Raw genomic sequence first — 7,045 nt, 5'->3', positions numbered from 1 at the left:
AGAGAGAGAGAGACAGAGGGTGAGACAGAGAGAGAGAGAGAGAGAGGGAGAGAGAGAGAGAGAGAGAGAGAGAGAGATGGAAGGGGGGCGTTGGAGGTGGGGGAGACGCGTGGAAGGGACGGACCGCCTGTGACGCTCTTAATGATGATCCAGCTTTTACCTAAAATAACAAACCATGCGCGTGACGACAGACCCTCGGTGCGCGGCTGTCAGGCTCGAGCCAAATAGATGATCAGACGGACCGAGTTACGCACGCGTACGTGCGCCTGCAACAATGTGGTGCATTAACTGCGCTTCGGATAAGACGCCCGCAATTCTGCACAACAACAAGCTCGTATATTGGTAAGACACGCTCGCGATTCTGTGTCGGTGCGTTCAGAAATTATGCGGCAGATACGCTGGTTTGTTATGATATTTCTTCCATCATAACATTCCATTGCACACTAATTGGCAAGGAAAGAGTCATGGCTATGATAAGGCTATAGGTTACACTAATGATGGCATTAATCATTTCTCTCAAGGGGATAATCATTTGTCTCGGTGTATGATTGTGTTAGTTGCCCGCCAATAGAGAAACGGTTTGTTATTGAACTCCTTGATGTCCCTGGGATGAGGAGTCGTGTACCTACAGCTGAGTAGGCTGTGTTATGCTACAGTGGGTTACAGTAGAGTGGAGTAGGTTATGCTACAGTAGGCTACGGTGTTTCCTCGGCTCGAACAGGTTGAAGAACTGATTTCTCTCTCTCTCTCTCTCTCTCTCTCTCTCTCTCTCTCTCTCTCTCTGTCTCTCTCTCTCTGCCTCTCTCTCTCTCTCTCTCTGAATAGCCTACGTCTTCCCAGTGAGTGTGACACTGGTATTGGTCATTATAAATATTTAATGCATAAGTAAATAAATACATCAATAAATTGAGAGTGAGCACTTCAGCACATGCTGAGTAATTTACTTTACAAGTTCAATGAGATTCAGTGATTTCTTAGATAAACATGTTTTCAGAAAAAGAGTGGCCTTAGTTAAGTTTGTATACGTAGCCTATCCCACAGTAATACATGATTATCTGGTCTCTCAGTACTCAGTCATTCCCCACTGAGCAAAGACACGTCTAAAAAACATCTTTTAGGTGTCTTTTTTGTCTTTTTCGGACGTCCAAAGACATCCAATTAGGAGCCAGAATGAAAGTTTATTTTAGACGTTCAGATTTTGAACCTGTTCTGCACGTCCACAGACGTCTTAGAGGGGTCCAAGCCAGACGTTTGAATACTGAGGGGTCCAGCAGACGTACAAATGGGGTTCTGGACCGACGGACGTTATTAAGACATGATCTGAACGTCTCCCTGACGTTGCGTGTTTGCTGGGTCTGACCTGAACTAGGCTATACCAGGACTCCTCACCTCCACCTCTCTGCTCAGCAAGGTCCAGCATATAAAGCTCCAGTTGTAGGTTAGACCATGGGTTCCCAAACTGTGAGGCGGCCCTCCCCTGGGGGGCCCCAAAGAAATTCAGGGGAGGCGTGGAGGGATGGTTAGAAAAAAAAGAAAGGAAAAACATGTTTTTTATTTTTAAAATGTCTATGTTTTTTATGAATGAAATGTGATTTTGAAGGTCAGAAGATGCCCCCCCGCAGGCATGAATCTATTGTGCGAAAACGTCATAACGTTAACTAGCAACAGGTGCCACCGAGCTAACTTAGCTGTGTAACGTTATGGGCTAGCTAACACTGCCTTGCAAAATGGACACATTTGGGGGGTTGGGGGGGCGCGGGTGTGTCACTGTTTTCAGAAGAGAGGCCCACATTGATGGAGTTTGGGAACCCATGGGTTAGACCATAGATCCACTTCTAGATGAGGGGATCTGGACACTATGGAGGTCAGCAGGCTTGGATCCTACAGGAGGTCCATCTTTGGGGGGCGGCTGTAGCTGAGTTGGTAGAGTGGGTCGTTCAATGATTGAAGGGTCAGCGGTTCGAATCCCAGCTCTGACTGTCCACATGTCGAAGTGTCCTTGAGCAAGACACCTAACCCCAAATTGCTCCCAATGAGCAGGTTAGCACCTTGCATGGAAGCTACCGCCATTGGTGTGTGAATGGGTGAATGAGAGGCCATTGTAAAGCGCTTTGAGTGCCGCTAAGGTGGAAAAGCGCTATATAAGTGCGGTCCATTTACCATCTTTAAGTTAGTGGTATACAGACCCATGGGTCCAGGGCCCGGACCCAGTACAGGTAGACAGACCCATGGGTCCAGGGCCCGGACCCAGTACAGGTAGACAGAAGGTTAGCAGGGCTGCATCCTCCGAGATCTGCTAATACCAAGATGGAGATGGTCCACTGTGGAAACTGAGGTTCTAAGTGGTATGGAATTGTTTGTTTTGGACCCAAACACACAACTCGGAACGCAGCTGGAACGATGAAGGAAAAACACGGTGGGGCGGTTTAATGTGAAAAGTAAAAGAAAGGTTAGGATAGGAGCAGCAGGGTAGCAACGCGCACCACAGGACCGCAGGGTTCCAGATGTCCAGGGTTCTATGAAGGGCAGAGGTTAGTGATACAGGAATCACAAAAATGATAGGTTAAAAAAAAAAAACCTAGAGGAACTCGTGAGAGAGTTTGGCTGTGTCTTTCACCGTGTAAGGTAAAGGCAAGAAGTGGTGGTGAGTTTGAGAGCAGTGAGTCAGGTTCTCGTTTGAGAGCAGTGAGTCGGGTTCTCGTTTGAGTGCAGTGAGTCGGGTTCTTGTTTGAGTGCAGTGAGTCGGGTTCTCGTTTGAGAGCAGTGAGTCGGGTTCTCGTTTGAGTGCAGTGAGTCGGGTTCTTGTTTGAGTGCAGTGAGTCGGGTTCTTGTTTGAGTGCAGTGAGTCGGGTTCTTGTTTGAGTGCAGTGAGTCGGGTTCTTGTTTGAGTGCAGTGAGTCGGGTTCTTGTTTGAGTGCAGTGAGTCAGGTTCTTGTTTGAGTGCAGTGAGTCGGGTTCTTGTTTGAGTGCAGTGAGTCGGGTTCTTGTTTGAGTGCAGTGAGTCGGGTTCTTGTTTGAGTGCAGTGAGTCGGGTTCTTGTTTGAGTGCAGTGAGTCGGGTTCTTGTTTGAGTGCAGTGAGTCAGGTTCTTGTTTGAGCCCAGCGAGTCGGGTTCTAGTTTGAGCCCAGCGAGTCAGGTTCTTGTTTGAGTGCAGTGAGTCGGGTTCTTGTTTGAGTGCAGCGTGTCGGGTTCTTGTTTGAGTGCAGCGTGTCGGGTTCTTGTTTGAGTGCAGTGAGTCGGGTTCTTGTTTGAGAGCAGTGAGTCGGGTTCTTGTTTGAGTGCAGCGAGCCGGGTTCTTGTTTGAGTGCAATGAGTCGGGTTCTTGTTTGAGTGCAGTGAGTCGGGTTCTTGTTTGAGTGCAGTGAGTCGGGTTCTTGTTTGAGTGCAGTGAGTCGGGTTCTTGTTTGAGCCCAGTGAGTCGGGTTCTTGTTTGAGCCCAGTGAGTCGGGTTCTTGTTTGAGAGCAGTGAGTCCGGTTCTAGTTTGAGAGCAGTGAGTCGGGTTCTAGTTTGAGTGCAGTGAGTCGGGTTCTTGTGGGGTTGATGCTGATTGGTGATGAGGTGCAGGTGTGATGATGAGGGATGGGAATCAGGTGTGCCGTGCGGAGCCATGCCTTTAGCCTATGAACTGCAGAGTCCGAATCTCTGGGGATCTCTTGGGGCGGCTGTATAGCTCAGGGGGTAGAGCGGGTCGTAGGGTCGGCGGTTCGAATCCCGGCTCCTCCTGACTACCTGTCAAAGTGTCCTTGGGCAATACACTGAACCCCGAATTGCTCCCAATGAGCAGGCTAGCACCTTGCATGGCAGCTGCCGCCATTGGTGTGTGAATGGGTGAATGAGAGGCCTTCATTGTAATGCACTTTGGATATAAGCGCTATATAAGTGCAGTCCGTTTACCATCCATGGCCGTGCACCACGTCTCTCCGGGAGAGAGAGAGCATGGCATCGCACGGGGGGGGGGGGGTGAGCCAGGGGTATTCTGGGGTGGTGAGCCAGGGGTATTCTGGGGGGGTGAGCCAGGGGTATTCTGGGATGGTGAGCCAGGGGTATTCTGGGATGGTGAGCCAGGGGTATTCTGGGATGGTGAGCCAGGGGTATTCTGGGATGGTGAGCCAGGGGTATTCTGGGGTGTCGGAGCCCCTCAGCTCAGGCCCAGGGTACGGAAGTGTGTGAGGGGCACGCGGGGGTCCTCAGAGAGGTAGAGAGGGGGTGTGGTGGAGGCGGAGAGGCCGTAGCCATAGCGATGTCTATCCTTTTAGGCCAGTGGTGTGTGTGTGTGTAGCAGGGGTTTTGAATAATGTCTGCCTCCCATCTCCCCTGATAGCCTACCTGTCAACTACATGCTGTCTGATATCACCTCCACCACATCATATCAACTACAGGATGTCTGATATCACCTCCACCACATCATATCAACTACAGGATGTCTGATATCACCTCCACCACATCATATCAACCACAGGATGTCTGATATCACCTCCACCACATCATACCAACTACAGGATGTCTGATATCACCTCCACCACATCATATCAACTACAGGATGTCTGATATCACCTCCACCACATCATATCAACTACAGGATGTCTGATATCACCTCCACCACATCATATCAACTACAGGATGTCTGATATCACCTCCACCACATCATATCAACTACAGGATGTCTGATATCACCTCCACCACATCATATTAACTACAGGATGTCTGATATCACCTCCACCACATCATATCAACTACAGGATGTCTGATATCACCTCCACCACATCATATTAACTACAGGATGTCTGATATCAACTCCACCACATCATATCAACTACAGGATGTCTGATGATGTGTGTTTGTATTTGTGTGTGTGTGTGTGTGTGTCTGTGTGTACAGTATGTGTGTGTGTGTGTGTGTGGGTTCGTGTGTGTGTGTGTTAGTACAGTATGTGTTTGTGTCTGTGTATGTGTGTGTGTTAGTACAGTAGGTGTGTGTGTGTGTGTGTGTGTGTGTGTGAGGTATACTATGTTGAAACAAACAGAAACAGGGAAAACCACCCCTGCAGTCAGTCAGCTTCCGTCTCATCCCTCTGTCTCTGGCACTCATTTACCTCCTCTCCTCTCCTCTCCTCTCCTCTCCTCTCCTCTCCTCTCCTCTCCTCTCCTCTCCTCTCCTCTCCTCTCCTCTCCTCTCCTCTCCTCTCCTCTCCTCTCCTCTCCTCTCCTCTCCTCTCCTCTCCTCTCCTCTCCTCTCCTCTCCTCTCTCTTTCACCCTCTCTCCTCTCCTCTCTCTTCTCTTTCACCCTCTCCTCTCCTCTCTCTTCTCTCACTCCTCTCCTCTCTCTGCTTTCCAATCATCCCTCTCTTCTCCTCTTTCATCTCTCTCACTGCTCATCTCTTTCTCTTCCCGTCTCTCTCCCTCTCCTCTCCCCCTCTCCCTCTCTGCCCTTTCTCTCCTCTCATCTCTCTCATCTCTCTCTCTCTCTCCGCAAACCCTCTCCTCTCATCCCAATTGCCTCGTCTCCCTCCCGCCTTCTCCCTCTCCTCTCATCCCTCTCGCCTCTCGCCCCCGCCCTCTCCGCCTGCCGTAGCTTCACTCGCCCTCTCGGTGTCCACTGGCCCCTGCGTGCTATTGTATCTCTCCTCACCTCCTTTCTCTCTCTCTTTCTCTCTCTCTCTCTTTCTCTCTCTTTCTCTCTGCCCTTTATGCTAATGTATCTCTCCTCACCCTCTCTCTCTCTCTCTGCCCTTCATGCTAATGTATCTCTCGTCACCCTCTCTCTCTCTCTCCTATCTGTCTGTAATACTATCTCTCTCTATCTCTGTTAACCTGTCACTATCTTATGATCAGGCATCCCAGTCTCCACCCCTCTCCTGACCTCGGTAGTTACATGGTGTTGTGAGGGACCCTATCGTTGACCCTATAGAAAGGTCAACAACTGTAAACTAGTCGCTACTACTCTGTTGATATTCAGGAACAAGTTAAGGTTAGGGTTAGTGGAGAGCGTAGTTATTTGACCGAGTAAGGTCAAACTAACCGACCCTAACCCTTGAACACCGTCAGGCCATCTGTAAGGCACCCCTCTATATGATGTCATCACCACGACTCGAGCTCGGGGTTCACGAGTTCGCGTCACAGGCACGGTGACTCATCACTGTGTCACTTCCTGGGTGAGACTGTGACTTCACTTCCTGGGTGAGACTTCTCATTATCGCCGGCAGAACCCTCTCCCATCGTCCTCCTGACGCTCCGCGTCTCTCGAAAGCATCTCGTTCTCACCCAGATGAACTCGTGGTTCTCGCGGTTCTAGAATACCTCGGTGTGACCGCGTGTTCTGTCTGACGCCCTCTCGCGCTCTCGCTGTCTCTCTCTCCAGGGCCGGTCGAAGACAAAGAAGACAAAGACAGAAATAGACTGTAGCAGACTTTGCCCTTTCAAGCGTAGCAGAGGTGGTTCGGAGCCATGCTGTCATGTAGATGTACAGTACAGTACAGCCCTGCCTGATGCTTGTGTGTGTAGCGGAGGTGGTTTGAAACCTTCCTCCGGTGATGAGGTGACCCTGCCTGAGACGTCTTATCCCGAGGTCACACTAGAGGGTTTTTGGGTCGATTCACCCCTCCTGACAATCAGAGGAGGATTCTGGTGTGGAACGTTGGTTAGTATGAATGTTCGGCTCAGATTGTCTTGTATTGTGAGGGGTTTACAGATCAAATCGTAAACTTCCTGATTGGCTGGCAGACTATTATGGCCGCCCCGATAATATCAAACATGTTCGATATTCAGATGATTACGTCACGACTTTACAAGCGAGACCAGTGGTTCGCTGCTCCCTCGGGCACGATGATATCCTGTAGTGTGTGATGAGCCGTTATTTTCAAATCTTGTTTTGAGGTTTGCGAGAACATCTGTTAAGATTCTCCTTATGTGTGCGATGCCACCCGATTTCGAAATCGGTTACTCTAGTGTGACTCCGACATTAGCCCAAACGTCACCCACAGACTGAAGAGGTCTGGTCTCACCGTAGCTTGGCAACCGGAGGGCCGGGGCTGGAAACCCCCCCAA

General features: G+C 50.0%; 1 pseudogene across 1 annotated transcript in view; it reads left to right on the top strand.

Annotated features, from left to right (window-relative positions):
• Positions 1–274: 274 nt before the first annotated feature.
• LOC311315536 (IQ motif and SEC7 domain-containing protein 1-like) overlaps positions 275–7,045 on the top strand; it is a 34,017-nt pseudogene continuing 27,246 nt past the window's right edge. The window contains exon 1 of the transcript in view: positions 275–342. The product of the transcript in view is annotated as an IQ motif and SEC7 domain-containing protein 1-like (transcript). The remainder of the gene's footprint in view (positions 343–7,045) is intronic.

The sequence above is a fragment of the Borostomias antarcticus genome, assembly GCF_949987555.1.
Source record: "Borostomias antarcticus genome assembly, chromosome: 11".
NCBI lineage: Eukaryota > Metazoa > Chordata > Actinopteri > Stomiiformes > Stomiidae > Borostomias > Borostomias antarcticus.
This window is presented reverse-complemented; position numbering and strand designations above follow the sequence as displayed.